A 17131-nucleotide genomic window follows, 5' to 3' on the forward strand; every position below is an offset into this window, starting at 1 on the left:
CACTGCACGGTTGTTTATCACTATTCCAAACCCTGGCGAGTTTTGCTCTAGATGAACATCGAATGGGAAACTTTTTGCATTCTCGTTTTACTCCGCGTATTTACCTGTTGTAGGTGCTGCTCAGAGTTTTCCAACCTTTCTAGGGAAACGTGTCGCTATACGGAGAAACCAAAGAACTCAAAAGTGAGATCATTCCATCCAACTTTGGGGTTGCATGCGTTAAGCCAATTTTGAAATGATGGAATCGATGTTTATGTTGAGTTGTTCCCGTTTGTTTAATAATAAGTTTTTTTACCCTACAGAGTAGTCATGGCCAAAACGAAGGGCGCGTCAGCGCCCCCAAAACGCTTCCCAGAGATGCTGCAGAAGATCGTGGAAACGCTGTTCCCGCGCCACGATACAAGACCATGGGCCCCCTTCCCTATAGCCAAACCGGCCATAGCGAGGTAGCCCTGGTGACGAACGACGAACTCATTGCAATAGCGAAGTCGCTTAAGTTGAACAAGGCTCCGGGTCCGGACGGTATCCCGACATTAGCCATCAAGACGGCCATCGAGGCTAGCCCTGACATGTTCAGAATGGCTTTGCAGATGTGCCTAGACAGAGGCGAATTTCCAGAGAGGTGGAAAAGGCAAAGATTGGCTCTACTGCCCAAACCCGGGAAGCCACCTGGCGACCCGTCGGCATACAGACCTATCTGTCTGCTGGACACCGCCGGAAAACTGTTGGAACGGATCATTCTGTCGAGGCTGATGGTCTATACCGAGAAACCCGATGACTCTGGTCTCTCGGATAACCAATTCGACTTCCGGAAGGGTCGATCGACGGTGGACGCTATTAGGGCTGTAACCAAAACAGCCGAGATAGCGCTCCAAAAGAAGTGAACTGGAATCCGTTATTGCGCGGTCGTCGCGCTGGACGTTAAGAATGCGTTCAACAGCGTCAGTTGGGCCACCATCGAGTGCGCAATACACCACCTAGGAGTCCCGGTTAGCCTATGCCGGATACTAGAGAGCTACTTCCAGAATAGAGTGTTAATCTATGACACCGAGGAAGGCGAGAGGAGCTACAACATCACCGCAGGGGTACCGCAGGGGGCCATCCTGGGTCCGGTACTATGGAACGCGGCGTATGATGGCGTATTGAGGCTCAAACTTCCACCGGGCGTGAAGCTGGTCGGGTTCGCCGATGATATTACCCTCGTGGTATACGGCGAGTCGATAGATGAAGTGGATCTGACAGCAACTCACGCAATTGGCATAGTGGAGGACTGGATGAGATCGAGACATTTGGCACTCGCGCACCACAAAACGGAGGTGATGGTGGTAAACAACCGCAAGTCTGAACAGCAGGCAGTGGTCACTACAGGTGGATGCACGATCAACTCTAAGCGCTCACTGAAGCAATTGGGGGTCATGATCGACGATGTGCTGAAATTCGGAAGCCACGTAGAATATGCCTGCAAAAGGGCAAGCATGGCGATAATGGCATTGTCAAAGATAATGTCAAATAGCTCGGCAATAGTCTCGAGTAAGCGTAAGCTGCTCGCGGCAGTAGCGGTCTCCATACTACGGTATGGCGCCGCTGCATGGTCGAAGGCGCTAATGGTTAATCGAAACGTGAAGCGACTTGAGAGTACCCACAGGTTGATGTGCCTTAGGGTGGTGAGCGCATACCGCACCGTCTCAAAGGATGCGGTATGTGTGCTAGCGGGCATGATGCCCATAGCTTTAGTGGTGGCAGAGGATGAAGAATGCCTCGAGCGACGCGGCATAAGAGGTGCGAGGCGAATCGCCAGAACCTCGTCTATGCTGAAGTGGCAGAGGGAATGGGATTCCTCCAGCAAAGGTAGATGGACACACAGGCTCATACCGAGCGTGTCCAAGTGGACGAGGTGAGGCCCCATGACGAGGTGAATTTTCACTTGACTCGATTTTTGTCAGGCCATGGGTGCTTTAGGTGGTATCCATTAGCGGAGCCAGCATTTTCTTTTTTCTTGCTCACTCTCCTAAACATACACGAGAAAGAAACAGATGGAAGAGGGGGCAGCTTGCTTCCTCTTTCATCTCGCTCATTTTCCTGCATGTTTAGAAGAGTGAGTAAGAGAAAAGAAAAAGCTGGCTCCGCTAATGGTGGTATCTGCACAGATTCGGACACGCAGGCTCCCCCGCATGTCCGGAGTGTGCAGACTAACGAGACCGCGGAGCATGTGCTCTTTGAATGTCCACGTTTCGTGGAGCAAAGGTCGAGTATGCAGGAGGTATGCGGTAGATATATCACGCCTGACAACATTGTTGAAAGGATGTATACGGGGGCGGACAAGTAGGACTCCGTTACTTCCACGGTTTCTCGAATCGTACTTGAACTACAGAGACAATGGCGATCCGAACAACAGCTAGTTGAGTAGGCCCCCCCCTTCCCCATCCAGGAGCTTGAGTTCAACGGGTAGTCTAAGTACTAGCCAGGACCCGATCCTCCAGGGGAGAGTGAACAACTTAAGGCGGTAGCTGGTGGAACGCTTACTATTAGAGTGTACTCATGTACGGTTGCCCCCCCCCTCCCTTCTCGAAGTCATCCCTAACGGGCGTACCGCGAAGGTAAGGAAGAGAGAGAATGAGTTTTTAGTGGGTCGATCCCCACATCACCCGAGGAACCACCTCTTGGGTATCTGTTGCAGATTTTCTCATTCTATAAAAAAAAAGTTTTTTCACCCAACCGAAAATCGATTAGTTTCTATTCAGTTTGAGTCAATAAATGCTAGAAAACAATTAAAAAAGCGGATTTTGCTCACATATTTCTGAGTAGTTATTATTTGAGAATGTATCCCGCTAAAATTCATCGCTGCACTCACCTATGTATAGGAACCATTTCACCAGAAGCGCACTAGCTTCACGTGGAGCTAAACAAATTTGTGCCAATTATAGCTAACTAGTATGGAAACTAGCAGTAAGTAAAAATGTAAAAACTGTTGATATGCATTTTAAAAAGTTACAGCTTGCTGAAAATTTTCTTCATAGTTATGAAAATGTGTATGATTTTGCAAATGACCAACTAGAGCTGTCTAGTGGCAGAATATCGAACCAATAGGCTCGCTATTCCATTGAAAACCCTTAATCTACCCAACAACTGTATCGAAGATATCAACTCTTAAAGGCTTCATGTACGCAGGATTATATATTTGGCAAGGAATGAACTAATGCAAATTCGAGCGAACTAAACAAGATGTTTGGGCATTGGTTTCTTTTTAGACAAATATTTGACTCTATGTACTGGGGTCGATTTCTTCAATTTCTCGTCTTAATTGGTAGGCAAGGCTTACCCATATAGTTGAACCAGGTTTAACGCTTAAGAAATCGGCCCAAGTAATCAGAATTTTGAGATAGGGTATATGTACCATTCCTTGGCCTAATTTGCAAGCCGCCTAGACAATTTTTACCATAACTCATGAATTAATAGCCCTAGAAATGATATGTCGACCCTATTACACACTCTAGGCAATGCATGCTTCACCAATTGGATGTAAACTAACGTAAATATTCAAGATTTTACTTAAATCAGTTGAAAAGATTCGATGCGATGGTATGCTACGTTGGTCTATGGTACAAAAATTGCCCTATTAGTGGATACAACGTTGGCCTATTGCAATCCATGCACTAGAACCACTAATTATATCATTTTTTCAATATTTCTGCTGAAGTATTATCTCTGTTTGTTCACCAATCTAACTTTTAAATTACATTTTCGGAGCCAAAATTTCAAAAAAACTATAAATAAATAACTTTAACTAAAGTTCTTTCTTAATTTAGTAACCAAAACAACGCAACCCTATTATTGTGTTATATTTTTACAGTCACCACACACAAAATCTTTCTTCCTGTTCGTTCTTTCTGGTTCTTATGCAAGAAATGCTGTTGACGACTTTTTATCGCTGTTTTTGACCTCACTTTACTGATGGGCCAAGATTTGGGTACATAGTGAAAAAAATGTCCTCAATATTCGGCCCACATTCAATTTGTAAATAGTTATTTATGTAACGAGTTGCAAAAAGTTGTTTTTTTTTTTCAGCACGAGTCGTACATTTATCCAACGAGGCTTGCCGAGTTGGATAAATACGAAGAGTGCTGAAAAAATCGAATTTTGCAACGAGTTCCATACAAAATTTTATGCAATGATTTTTTCATTATACAACCCATTTGAGTTGCATAATGTTCATAATGCAACTCAAATGAGTTGCATTATGAACATTATGCAACTATTTTTCATTATGCAACTCATTTCAATTGCATTATGAACCAGTTCGGAAAAGTAGGCCATTATGACATCAAAATGAGTCATATAAAATGGAAATTATGATACTGAATTGCATAAATAGTTATTATTCGTTGAAAACAAATACACAAGTTCAAAATAGCGTCTTTGACCGCCGCATCAAATGTTCAGTTATTGAAAAGTCAGAAATGTTCCAGAATCATGCCATTGATGATCATGTGTATAGACTATCCACTAAGCTGAAGAATCATGGCGTCTACAAAAGCTAAACAAAGTGACATTTTCATTCAATTTTAATGTTCCAAAGTGCTAAAATTGAAACGAAATGTTACAGTTGTTTGGCGCATAGCTTTTCCGATATCCAGTTATGCGTGTTTGTTTGAGTTTTTGGTTTACATTTAGATAGGCCGAACGAGGGGACTATGCCAACGAAGCATCCCGATACCCTACATGGGATGAAAATTTCGCCAGTCTTACGACTGTTTGTCTTTGATATCACAGAAATCAACACAAATTGTAAGATTCATCATTTTATTTGCATCAAGAACCATACATGAGCCGTGAGTGGAGAACCAATGTCGGAGCGTGCTCGAATACACACATCACACATGCTGGTGCAAAAGGTTCGGTGCGCTTCGACGTTCACTTTCGGCAAAGCATCCATCAGCTTATATTTGAGAGCATAGCTAGTAACATGACGAGGCGCATCCAACAACGGGCGCCAAAACAGCATCAGTTATCCGACAACAGTCATGTTTTTTTTGTAGTTGTAGTTTGTTGGTGCACAGGGTGTTTGTGTCTGGGGTGAGAAACACAACAATTCGCTGTAATTCAATCGGCTGGAAGAAAAGTATTTCCCGTCTTTTTATTCCTGCTTTCAAGGATGCGAATTTGATCATAAGGGCTCTAGTATGCATTGTTTTATGTTGTATCCGTTACGTCTTTGGCTAGGGCTTTTATCAATTATGTTGAATATTTTATTGAATTTGAAACCACGCAAATTATATTCATTTTTTTGTGGCTATAGAAAGCTGATTTTCCGATTCAACAAACAAGTTCTTCCTGTTGTATCTCAATAATCGAAACATAATGCATACACATGTACAAGGTATTTTAAAATAACTATTATTTTGAAACAATGACGAATTCATGTAAGAGTGATTCCTTTCATTAACATATTACGAACTGAAAACGTCCGGAAATTGAACAAACTGTTGGAATGGAAAGCGAAGGATATTTAATTAGCTTGGCAGTTAGTGTTTAACACAGAAACCAATACGTTGAAAATTTGATTAACAATAACAATGTGCTAGTATGAAAACTCATTCATATAGTTGCAAAAGATATGTAGAAGTAGAAAACATTATGAACTATTGGAGAGATTCTTAGAACAGTTAGATGAATCTTTGTACTTAAGTTTTGTCTGAAATCAATCCGATGTAGCTTTTGTTGTGTGTAGGTTAAATTTGGTCTGGTTTCATGCCGAAGAAAAAAGTATGTATTACCTATTTTGCATTATCAGCTGTATTTACGATATATATCGGCCCCAACATTTCAAAAGGGTGTAACTGCTTTTGCAACCAATGCCTTCTCACAGAGCTGTGGGTCGTATTTCATTTATCTCACGCAATTCACATCCATTACTCGAAAGAGGAGGATTTTATCTTTCTATGTGTGCTAGTGGATTGCTCGATACGCTCTACAGCTTTGTGAGAAGGCATTGGTTGTAAATGTAGTTACGCCCTTTTGAAATGTTGGTGCCGATATACAACAAAATGCAATAGTGCTTCGAAAGGATAATGATATTTGTTAAAATGCGTCTGGCGACTTAATAATCCCTTCTTGTATAATTTTCGATCTGAAAAATACAAAAAAAAAAATGCAAAATAAAAGCTGCTCCCCATTATAAAAAAAATACAGGTGCGCTGATGTCATCCGTAACACGATTCTATTCTTCAGTCAGACATCAAGAAACAGCTTGAGAAAATTTTCCGGTTGGTATACCGCATTCTCCAAATTATAATATGCAAACGTTTGTCGAGTGCTAGAAATCGCCGAGGTGGTGATATTTTTAGCAATGCCATCTACCAAACAAACCTCCCGACCAGAAAATATGTATCGTACGCTGCATTTGCTACGCGAACAAAAACGCGTCCATCGGAACCGGTGTTTGAGAAGAAAAGCAAACTGAGCGATCTCTGAAGTAGACAGATATCTCTGTCTTTGCTCCAAAATTCAAATATTTTCCAAACATTGCATCATTGTTTTCTTTAATTTTCGCTGCTAGACATGGTGACATTTGTGCAGCCGAGATTGGTGGTGGGGAAGTGGAACCATCTCAGCAAAGATTTTTTTGGCCACTTTTTTGCTATAACTATAAAACTTTGAACCGACACAATTTTTGGAACGCGGTGAGATACGTATAGTATCTAGCCGTGAACAAAATTTCAAGTCAATTGGTTTAAAATTTACTGAGCTATATTGAAAAAGTGCTCAAAACGGCTCGTTACCCTATCTTTGTGAGCTCGAACAGCTTTTGGAGGAAAAATCTCAAATTTAGGAGATGATCAACACATTATGTCAGGTTAGGGCGCACTCGTTGATCCGTCTGCATCTCATAGAGCCACGCTTTATCGACACTACACGCCATTCAGGCAAATCGTTCTGTTTTCAATGATGATCAGAAAAAACGTGGATGTTTGATAAAAACAAAGCTGTTCTATTGTATGCTTAAAACGACCTAGTCTTGAATTGAAGTCAAATTGGTCAATTGTGTACAATTTAGCTTGGTCGGGAAAGATTTGACAACAACTTTAAGTTCAACAGGTTTCAATAACCACCCATAACGAAGAGAGCAAAACTGTCGAAAATACGTAAATTGACCTATGTCTAGGCATTACCCAAAACAAAACATCGTACGAACAATTTGCGCTGATAGAAAATTAAGAAGCTCAAGCTCACAAAATGAGTTGGAATGTAGTTATTAGTTCCTGTTAAATTGTGTTTTCCCTTATATCTACAGTGTTTCAAACAACTGTCTGCACCCCGATTATATTTTGTCATATTTTTGTTTTTTAAATGCTTTACTCACTTTTTTATACGTGAATCAAATCCGATGATATATTTACTAAACCAGTCTACCAGTACTTTCAGTCTTGGTAAGGTAGTATGAACTACCAACCAAGCCGATCTGTTAAAAGTTCAGGTCGTACGGCAGAAGTTTCACGCATTCGATGTATTCGTTCAATACATGGTCGACGTTAATTCAGAGCGGACCAAGTAACAAAATTGATGAAAATGGTATTTATAAGGCATTTCATTGAGAATCACATGATCTACAGTGATAGTCATTCGTTTATCCGAGGCCCAAAAATTTTCAAAAAATTGTCGAGAAACTCATACAAAAGATTTTATGGTAAAACTTTTTCATCGCAGTGATAGTTTATCTAGTACTGTTTTATGAAAAGGGTATACATCACACTTATATATACACTGAAACAAATACGAGGGTAAAAACCCTTCCAATGTCATTTTTTGCTTAGACATTCGTTTAGCCGAGGTAAATAAAAAAAATGTTTTTTTAATAGAATTTTCTTATTTTCGTGAATATATTTCGAGGATACACCCAAAGGTATTTAGTTTATGACGTGTTAGCAAGATAATTGACCTTAAAAGTTTATTTATTTGTGAAGAAAGGATGATAAATTATTTTTTTAAAGTAAAACACTTTTTGTAAACACTCTAATGTGATCAAAATTAGTTGTTTTGAAAATATGGCACAGAATTATTGTTGAAAATATTTAAATTGTTGCATAAAATGTTTTGAGAAAATTAAGTGTACAGTTTTTCGATTGGCTAAACATCAAAATGGGATTAATATAAGCTAAAATAAATAGTTCTGTGTAGAAATAAAGACGTATCCTAATGCCTCTGAAGTATAACTGTATAATACTAGCATTTCTAATTGAATTAGAAGACTGCCAAGCGAAAGAACTGCAACTGAAATTATGAAACAAGAAGTTCATGCTAGAAATGTGAATACTTTGGGTGCCATTTCTCAAAATCTGAGGTATCTAATGTATGTTATTTCAGCCAGAATACAGCCTAGAAGATATTAGGAGCTATAAGAAAACGTAATAGTAGTAAACGCTGTGATTTATGCAAGTGATACTATCATATTTCATCAAAACAATATTTAAATACGTGAGTTTTTGATGGTTTGCAGCATTTTTTTTCTGTCAAAAATTTTGTTTTTCGTATATTTTCAACCTGCACTCATCATGATACTTCTATTAGAACCTTTTGAAACACTTCCGATGAAAATAACTACAAAAAATCTCAATTTGGAAACATTTTCAATATTATAACAGGGAGCGGGCCTGGTGTGGTGGTTAGAACACTTGACTATCACGCCGTGGATCTGGGATCGAATCCCACTCCCGACAAACTCGCAAAATGTGAGTTCTTCCTTCGGAAGGGAAGTAAAGCGTGGGCCCCGAGATGAACTAGCCCAGTGCTAAAAATCTCGTTAATACAGATAAAAAAAATATAACATATTTATATGAGATGCATGTAAAACTAATATGTCAAACACTTCCAAAAACGATAAAATTCATAATTTACAAGATAAACTGTTGCATACTTAACTGTATTCAGCTGGCTAGGCGACAAGCAATTCCGCCAAATAAATAAACATGTGCAAAAGTTCATATTTTTTTAAAATTCTGCCAGTCCATAGGAAACCAATATAGTGGACGTTATATATTTGATGGGTTTGTCGTTTGTCGTTTTTTGAAAAAATATTAGATCATATTTTATTTTTATGTTGACATGACAGGAATTAATTTTAACCCTCTAATACCCAACCCCGACTTAGGGCGGGGCATAGTTTGAAAATTTTTGTATTTTATATCTGAAAGCTAGGATTGTTAAGCATATCTGAAAATAATTTAAAGTGCCTTCTGAAGCGTATTTCCTTTTTTATCATCTAAAAATTTATGTTTTGGTGACCTCTCAGATGTCATTGTTTCTTTTGTATGAAATAGCGACAATTCACATATTTAAAAATTTTCCCCAACCATTCTATCACCGTAAAATAGTTTTGCGGAATTGAACGCTAGAATTATTTTTTCCAAAGTAACACGAAAATTGAAGTTTCTTCTAAAGAATATTTAAAAATCAAAACATTTCAACAGTAATCACAAAATCTCAAAATGTTTTTGACTCAAACAATGAGAACTTAAATTAACTTTAAGAAAAAGGTGTAGTAACATTCAAAAAATAGAAAAAAAAGAAATTCTTAAAATTACGAATAAAAAAGTATTTTTAACCAAATCAAGTGTAAATCGATTTAAGATGACGAATAATGATGATGAAATCCAAAAAAAAGCATACATTTCGTTGCTATAGTGAAAGGATAAACATGAATTGACTTGAATTAAATGGACTTTGTAGCATTAAACTGTCTCTCATCATGTGCGAACTTTTTCCCCAAGTATGGAGCAAATGTTCGCATTGAAGTACTTGCACTAAAAGCTTTATTACTAGAGCTACAAAAAGAACTCGATAAAATCTATTGTCTTTCCGCTTAATAGTTATTTTGTGGAGACTGTTAGGTGCGAACTTTTGCCCCGCACTACTTTATAAGCAATTGTAAGCAAATTACCTCATTCAAATGCGAAAGTACAGGTAATTGTCTCTTTTAGAAAGTCAAAATGATTGACCTATTGGAGACTGTGAGAATAAAATTGTGGAATCAGGGGTCGCCGCACAGTGGTCCGTTGCTGAACAAAAGCCAGCCAAAACCTCTTACCCAAAACCCTCAAAAACATGTGAAAATCATGAAATCTATCGCAAGTTTTCGCAAAATAAATCATACACCAATCGAAAGCACTGGTCTTAGGCTTACACAATTGCACAACCACATCGCGGGCGCGCACGTCCTACTATAGTTTTAGATCAATTTTGACTCAAAAATGGGTAATTTTCAAGAATATTGAAGGATAACTCATTTTTAGGCAGCTTTTTCACAACTCAAATGCCATACAGATGATCTTCACATATCTAAGAACAAAGCCTTTAAAGCAATTAGAGTAAGGTGGGGCAAAAGTTCGACCTTAGTGGATAATTCAACCTATTTCAAAAAATCGAAGCAGATAAAAACAAATAAATACCGTGTGGTGATTCTGCCATCCATGAGTTAAAATTTTGCTGAACAAAGTTACGCCAAATGTCTTTTCAATTTTGAGTTACAACACTTTTTGTATGTGTGTGTTATTCGAACTCTTGCCCCACCACTGGGGCAAAAGTTCGAATCTAGTGTTTCTGGAATTTCGCTAACCGTAGCAAACTATTTTGACAGTTTGGTAATAGGAATACCTGAAACCACTTAATATTTGATGTTAGAACTGGAATGCACTTTAAAATTTGATTTGGATTTTACCCAAATCAGGGTTAAATTTACTACACCAAAAATTAGTAGTTTTCCGCCAAATTCAGATAAAACAACTTTTTTTTCAACTTTAATCGAATTTTCTGACTAATTCCATCACTCTTAGAGATAATATGTACATTTTGCAGAATTTTAGGTTTCTACCTAAAGTTGGCACATGACTCGAACTTTTGCCCCACAATTCGAACTTTTGCCCCACTATGTGTAAAATACGATTTCCAAATATTTTTTGGAAAAAGTTATACATGCTACAGCATCTTCAAAATACACCTAGTTACGCCCCAAAATAAAATATCGAATTCGATTTCATTAAAATTTCATTCCATGCGTTGGAAGGGCCATCGCATGTTACAATTTTTTGATCAAAAACCAACATTTTGTCATAACTTCTCGAAATATTGATCAATTTTCATAATTTTTGGAGTGAAAGACTCTTTTTCAAAAAGGGTTCGAACAACCTTGACACCCGAAAGAAATAATTTGAATTGAGCTCAAAAACTTTAAAAGAAACTCTTGCCCCACTCGAACTTTTGCCCCACTTTACTCTATTATAGTTCATGCGTTTATTAAAGCACGGGACACTGGCATAGCTGTGAATAAACATTATTTTGTATGAAGGCCATAAACCACAGTCCGTTCAGGAGGCTGTCAAAAATTCAAATTTCAATTAATCGATCTGAAATTTTGGATTTCTACAGTTGAAATATTTAGGAATCTGACAAAAATATTATATCTACGTGAAAAGTATTTTCATTTTTTAGGTTTCGACCGCCTTCGCACCACTGTGCGCCGGTAATAAAAACGTATTGTATCTTGAAAACTAACGGAGTTACGAATTTGGCGTCTTCAACAAAGTTATTCAGAACAGCATTTTCTACAACTCTTTGGAAGGCATCAGCCTTGTATCTTGAAAAATTCAAAAAGTAAATTTTCTATCTCACTTAAGAGGGGATTGATCATTTTTACAAATAGGTTAAAAGAAGCACGTTATGGTAGTGAAAAACTTTCTCGAAGACACCATGATGCTAAACGGCATGGTTAAATCGACAATTATGCCATATACTAGTTGGATTCTTTGCGTGCAATATATTTAAGAAATCTTTAAAACATCATTTCGTAAAAACACCGTTTCTCGAGAATGGTTTGACGGATCTTTGTGAAATTTTGTTGGTAGTTGCACAACCCCTAAAGCCCCGTGGTCAACCTGTTCCTTTTTTCGTGCATTTAGCCGAAATGGCGATCGAAAAACCTCGGAATTTTTCGATATTTCAAAATTTCAAACCAATGCCCCTCCCCTCTCCCAGGAGGGGGAGGGTCAAAACTTCAGATTTATGAGTTTCTAGTCGGGAGCAATCAGAAAAAGTGAAAATTAGAGCTGGACAGAACAAAAGTTGATTTTTTGTCGGACCGTGTTATTGTAAAACATCCTTTTTTATTTCCAACAAATTTTATTTTTTACCATGAAAAAAGCATGCAACACAACACATCACTTTGTTCATTTAGAAGCTGCAGAGTCTTTTGAAACTAAAAAGAACTAAAAACCTCTTTGAAGGCGACCTGAGAGGACACCTCAGTATTCAAAAAACAATTAGTATCAACTAACTATCTAGTCACAAGCAATGGTGGTTGGATGAGCAGACGATACAATTTTCAGCGTTCTTTCCAAGTGATCAATCCTGGGAGAAATATGTGGGAAAATGGTGGCTCACAGCTACAACCAGGATCGATCGTTTTTTACACTGATGGTTCTAAATTGAATCATCAAGTTGGTGCAGGTGTCACTGGCCCAGGGATTAATGTATCAATACCAATGGGTAAGTGGTCAACAGTTTTTCAAGCTGAAATTTAAGCAATTTTAGAATGTTGTAGTATCTGCTTACGTAGAAATTACAGGCATTCAAAAATTTGCATAATGTCTGATAGCACAGCGTAACAAAAAATAACTTTTTGTCTGTCTCAAGAGCAAACTTATGTGTCTTCGAAGGATTTTGGGCCGCTGAATCCGAATCCGGGCTCAGATTTGCTCTAACACGTCACAACTTTGAGCTATACCTCAATTTATAGGGCAAAATATGCGATTTTGGGCTTTTTTGACTGCAAGCCATTAAGCAAGGAAATATTTTTTTAAGCAATCAAAAGGTTAATTGGTCAATTAACACCTAAATTAACGACTCATGCAAAATATTTCGTTTTACCAAATCGCAATATGTGTGATCGCTTTAATGAATTGTCTTTCAAGCTCATAAAAACCTCACCAACTTGTCACAAACCTGGTTGTGCCTGTTCTACAATTGATCTTATTGCAGGTAAAATTTTCCCATGTAAAACTCCATACAAACTTCGAACGCGATGTGCAAAACGTAGACATAACCGATCCTGTCCAAATTTTGCACACTTATTTGGGTCCTGGAATGGGATCAAAAAAGCTTTGATCTGATGGGATACCATTGAATTTTTCATTTTCCATATAAACGATGACCCACTCTAGTGAGCGTTATAGAAGACTAAGAGCTTATGGGATTTCGGCTTTTTGGAGGTGTGGCCAATTATCTCGGGTTCTTCTTCTTCTTTATGGCTCGACGTCCTCACTGGGACTTGGCCTGCCTCGCTTCAACTTAGTGTTCTTTGAGCACTTCCACAGTTATTAATTGAAGGGCTTTCTTTGCCTGCCATTGCATGAATTTGTATATTTTGAGGCAAGTACAATGATACACTATGCCCAGGGAGTCGAGAAATTTTTCCCGACCGGAACGGGAATCGAACCCGCCGTCTCCGGATTGGCGATCCATAGCCTTAACCACTAGACCAGTGATTCCCAAAGTGGGCGAAATCGCCCCCTTGGGGCGAAAATCTGTTCCAGGGGGGCGAAAATTTGAGAAATCAAAATTGGGGGGCGAAAATACTAAAAAAGGGGGGCGATTTTTTCAATGATTGGAAACCATCAAAAGCATTGAATTACACGTCGAGAATGTGAACTGAATCATAAAAACTCCCTGACATTCAAGCTTACAGTTCAAGTTTTGTTTGTATAAGATAATAAAAATTGCTGTGACTATTAAACATAAGCATCGACTTAATTCTACAGAATTATTGGTATTTATGTGGACTCTTTGGCAAAATTGCTAGACGTTTTTTCTGAAGGGTTTGTGTGATTCTGGAAGTCTAAATAAAAATATATTTGGAAACTCCTATACAAGGATGGGAACACTCACTTGCAAAGAGTTCACTTGCTGTTTTCTCAGCTCAGACGCTTGAAATCAAGAAACGATGTATGGACGACTTTTGCCTTGTGATTTTGTTTTAAAGTTTTCCGAATAGAGTAGGAGTCGCAAACGCATACCAAAGTCGCGAGGGAGCTCACCTCGTGGAGAGTCGCTTTAACAGCTCTGTCCCGACTTTCAGGTATCAGTAGGTCGGCTCTAGAGGCACGTTCTCCTCCATTTGGGAAATTTGTGCCACCCTTACACTATTCGGCAAACTTTTAGACAAACCCACAAGGCAAAATTCGTCCATATATCATTTCTTGATTGCAAGTTTCTGAGCTGAGAAAACAGCAAGTGAGTGTAACTCTGTGCAAGTGAGTGTTCCCATGCCTGCTCCTATAATGAACATTCATGAATCGTGATTAGTTTTTGTCAATATTATGAAAAGAACATAGTTTTTTTCCGCGAATTAATGAGATAAATTGCATTTCAACCCATATAGCCGAGGCGGTAAACGCACGGGTATTCAGCATGATCATGCTGAGGGTGACGGGTTCGATTCCTGGTCGGTCCAGGATCTTTTCGTAAAGGATATGTCCTTGACTTCCTTGGGCATAGAGTATCTTCGTGCCTGCCACCAGGGATGGCATTTCACACTGAAAATGTGCACAGTGCAGCTCATTTTCATATTAAAATCGCGCACACTTGCACTCACACTGAGGAGCATGCCATCCCTGCCTGCCACACGATATACACATGCAAAATGGTCATTGGCAGAGAAAGCTCTCAGTTAATAACTGTGGAAGTGCTCATAGAACACTAAGCTGAGAAGCAGGCTTTGTCCCAGTGAGGACGTTACGCCAAGAAGAGGAGAGAGAGCATTTCAACTTGTAGGCGGACTTATTCATGGAATTTCCAAGCAAAAACATGAATAGGGTCAGGGACCATTTGGGCAAGAGCACCTATTTTGGGCACTTGCTGCTATAACTCAGTCATTTTCAAACCGATTGGCTTGAATTTTTGCACATGGCTAGATACTGTGCGTATCTGATCGTGTCTCAAAAATCAAGTCAATCGGTTCAAAATTGAATAATAGCAGCAAGTGCCCAAATAGCCCCAGACCCTATCAGTCGAATTTCAGAACACTTTTCTGATGAAATTCTTATCACAGCGTTTACAAACAACTGTGCTTGAAAGTATTTCAGAGAAGCTTCTTGGATTCCAAACTTTACTGAAGTTAATTTGAAAACAATCCAAAAATTCTGCATAAAATACCATTTAAATATGCCATTTAAATCTAGTCATGAATGCCGCATATTTATTTATTTGATATTTTATTTAAAACACGGAAAGCATTCGAATTTATACGAAGCTCGTTTATTTGAATCTGGATGTGGATTTGGAAAAACGTAACTACATTTGAAAATACACCGATATTTATTATTATTATTTTTCATTATTATCGAGATTTTCAGCGCCCGGCAACAAACCGATTTTTTTCTGAGTTGCACTTTTTTCACATAACATATGTTTGTTATTGTTTTCAATTTCTCCACCAGTCTGACTACTTGTGACCAAACCTTGACTCTCAGTTGTTGGAAAAGTCCTTTTAAGAACAATGATAAAACATCTGGTTGGGAATACCGAGTGTTCATATGTGTTCACAGTTCGTTCAATTTCAATTAATAAATGTTCAATTAACAACGGATTGAGAAGTAGGCATAAAAACGATTTTAATATTTTTGTAAGTACGATTTCAATTCACTATATTTTTTTCAAATGCGAGAAATCAACACATTTACAAAACAATTTAATGAAAATGAGAGCGACACAGATTTAGATACACTGAATGGCACAGCTAGATTTGTCACAGCGCTTTTGAAGGCATTAGCTAAGCACAGTTTCAGCCTTCTACTATAGAAAAAATAAAATCTCACCTAGGGGGGCGAAACTATTGTTTTGAAGCTCTAAGGGGGCGATACCTCCTAAAAGTTTGGGAAACATTGCACTAGACTAACTGGAGACCATTATTATCTCGGGTGTGTAAGAGATAGCGCAATACTTTCTTCGGCAAAGTTTTAGGGTTTGAAAAGATCTACTATTCATAGCTTTGGTTCATATGATTACTTGGTATCTTGGCCGCTAGAGGCATCATCAACAGTTTGATGCAAAATTGAACTATAAGATAAGCATGGAGTGTGTAACCAATGACGATTTTTTAAGGTGTGCAATAATTGACGATTTACCCTAATTTTAGAGACTCATTCATTCATTCTCAAAGCCCATCCTTATATCCTTACCACCACGAAAAAATCCACAGCAAATAAGATTCTATTAAGACGGATTTGCATTTGGCATGTCATCACGATAAGAAGCATGCTGACGAGAAATGGAGCAAGAAAAGAATACTCAAACAAACTATCATGTTGGTGGGAATACCGTCTGCGTATTTTCCGAGCTTCGTCACGTATTTAATGAGAATTTACGGCGAGATGTATTGATACAATAATGATCTTATAGTTAGCGTCGAGCAGTCGTCTCCCACTTTGTTTCACGTGGCAATGTTTGATTCTACTTCTTTTTTAAATTTTTTTTTATTTTGCTCCAAGTATTATTTTCACCGGTATAAAAAAGTGCACAGCGGAACTACAAATAGAGCTGCCTAAGATGTGTGCCTAATCAATTATTTACCTTCATTAGGTTTGATTATAGAGTTTTGATGCAATAGCCCAGTATTGAGAACGATACGCGTACTTATGCCCAATGTCTTCTGCACTTTCCCAAGCTTTCCCACAACCCGTGTCGATCGGCAACAAACCTCTCAGCAGAGACGTCTAGATTGTCGTGTATCAGATTTCAAACCAATCAGTCAGCCGCTGCAACAAGACGGCACACAAACCAAATAAATGTCTAACAAACCGCCATAATCCGATGCTTTATGATTTGCGACGAGCTGAGATCGGCATTCAGCCAGCCGTAAGGTACCACCCGCAGCTACGCTCAATAGGGACGGTAGAAACATGAAAAGGCAAAAGTCGTCCATAGAGGGAATGCAAAGCGAAACTGATGAACTCACATTACATCCGACCGATTTTAACTGAGACGAATGGAACGGCACGACGTTTAGCCTAGATGAATATTTGATTTGCATTTTGTTAATAAATACCAATATTTGATTCTTTCAAAAATTGTTTGCTGTCACGTTATC

At 38.5% G+C, this 17131-nt stretch overlaps 1 protein-coding gene across 32 annotated transcripts in view; it reads right to left on the bottom strand.

Moving 5' to 3' along the window:
- Nucleotides 1-17131, bottom strand: part of LOC109404958 (basement membrane-specific heparan sulfate proteoglycan core protein) — a 305493-nt gene that overhangs the window by 88784 nt on the left and 199578 nt on the right. The window lies entirely within an intron of this gene.

This window comes from Aedes albopictus, chromosome 3, assembly GCF_035046485.1.
Source record: "Aedes albopictus strain Foshan chromosome 3, AalbF5, whole genome shotgun sequence".
NCBI lineage: Eukaryota > Metazoa > Arthropoda > Insecta > Diptera > Culicidae > Aedes > Aedes albopictus.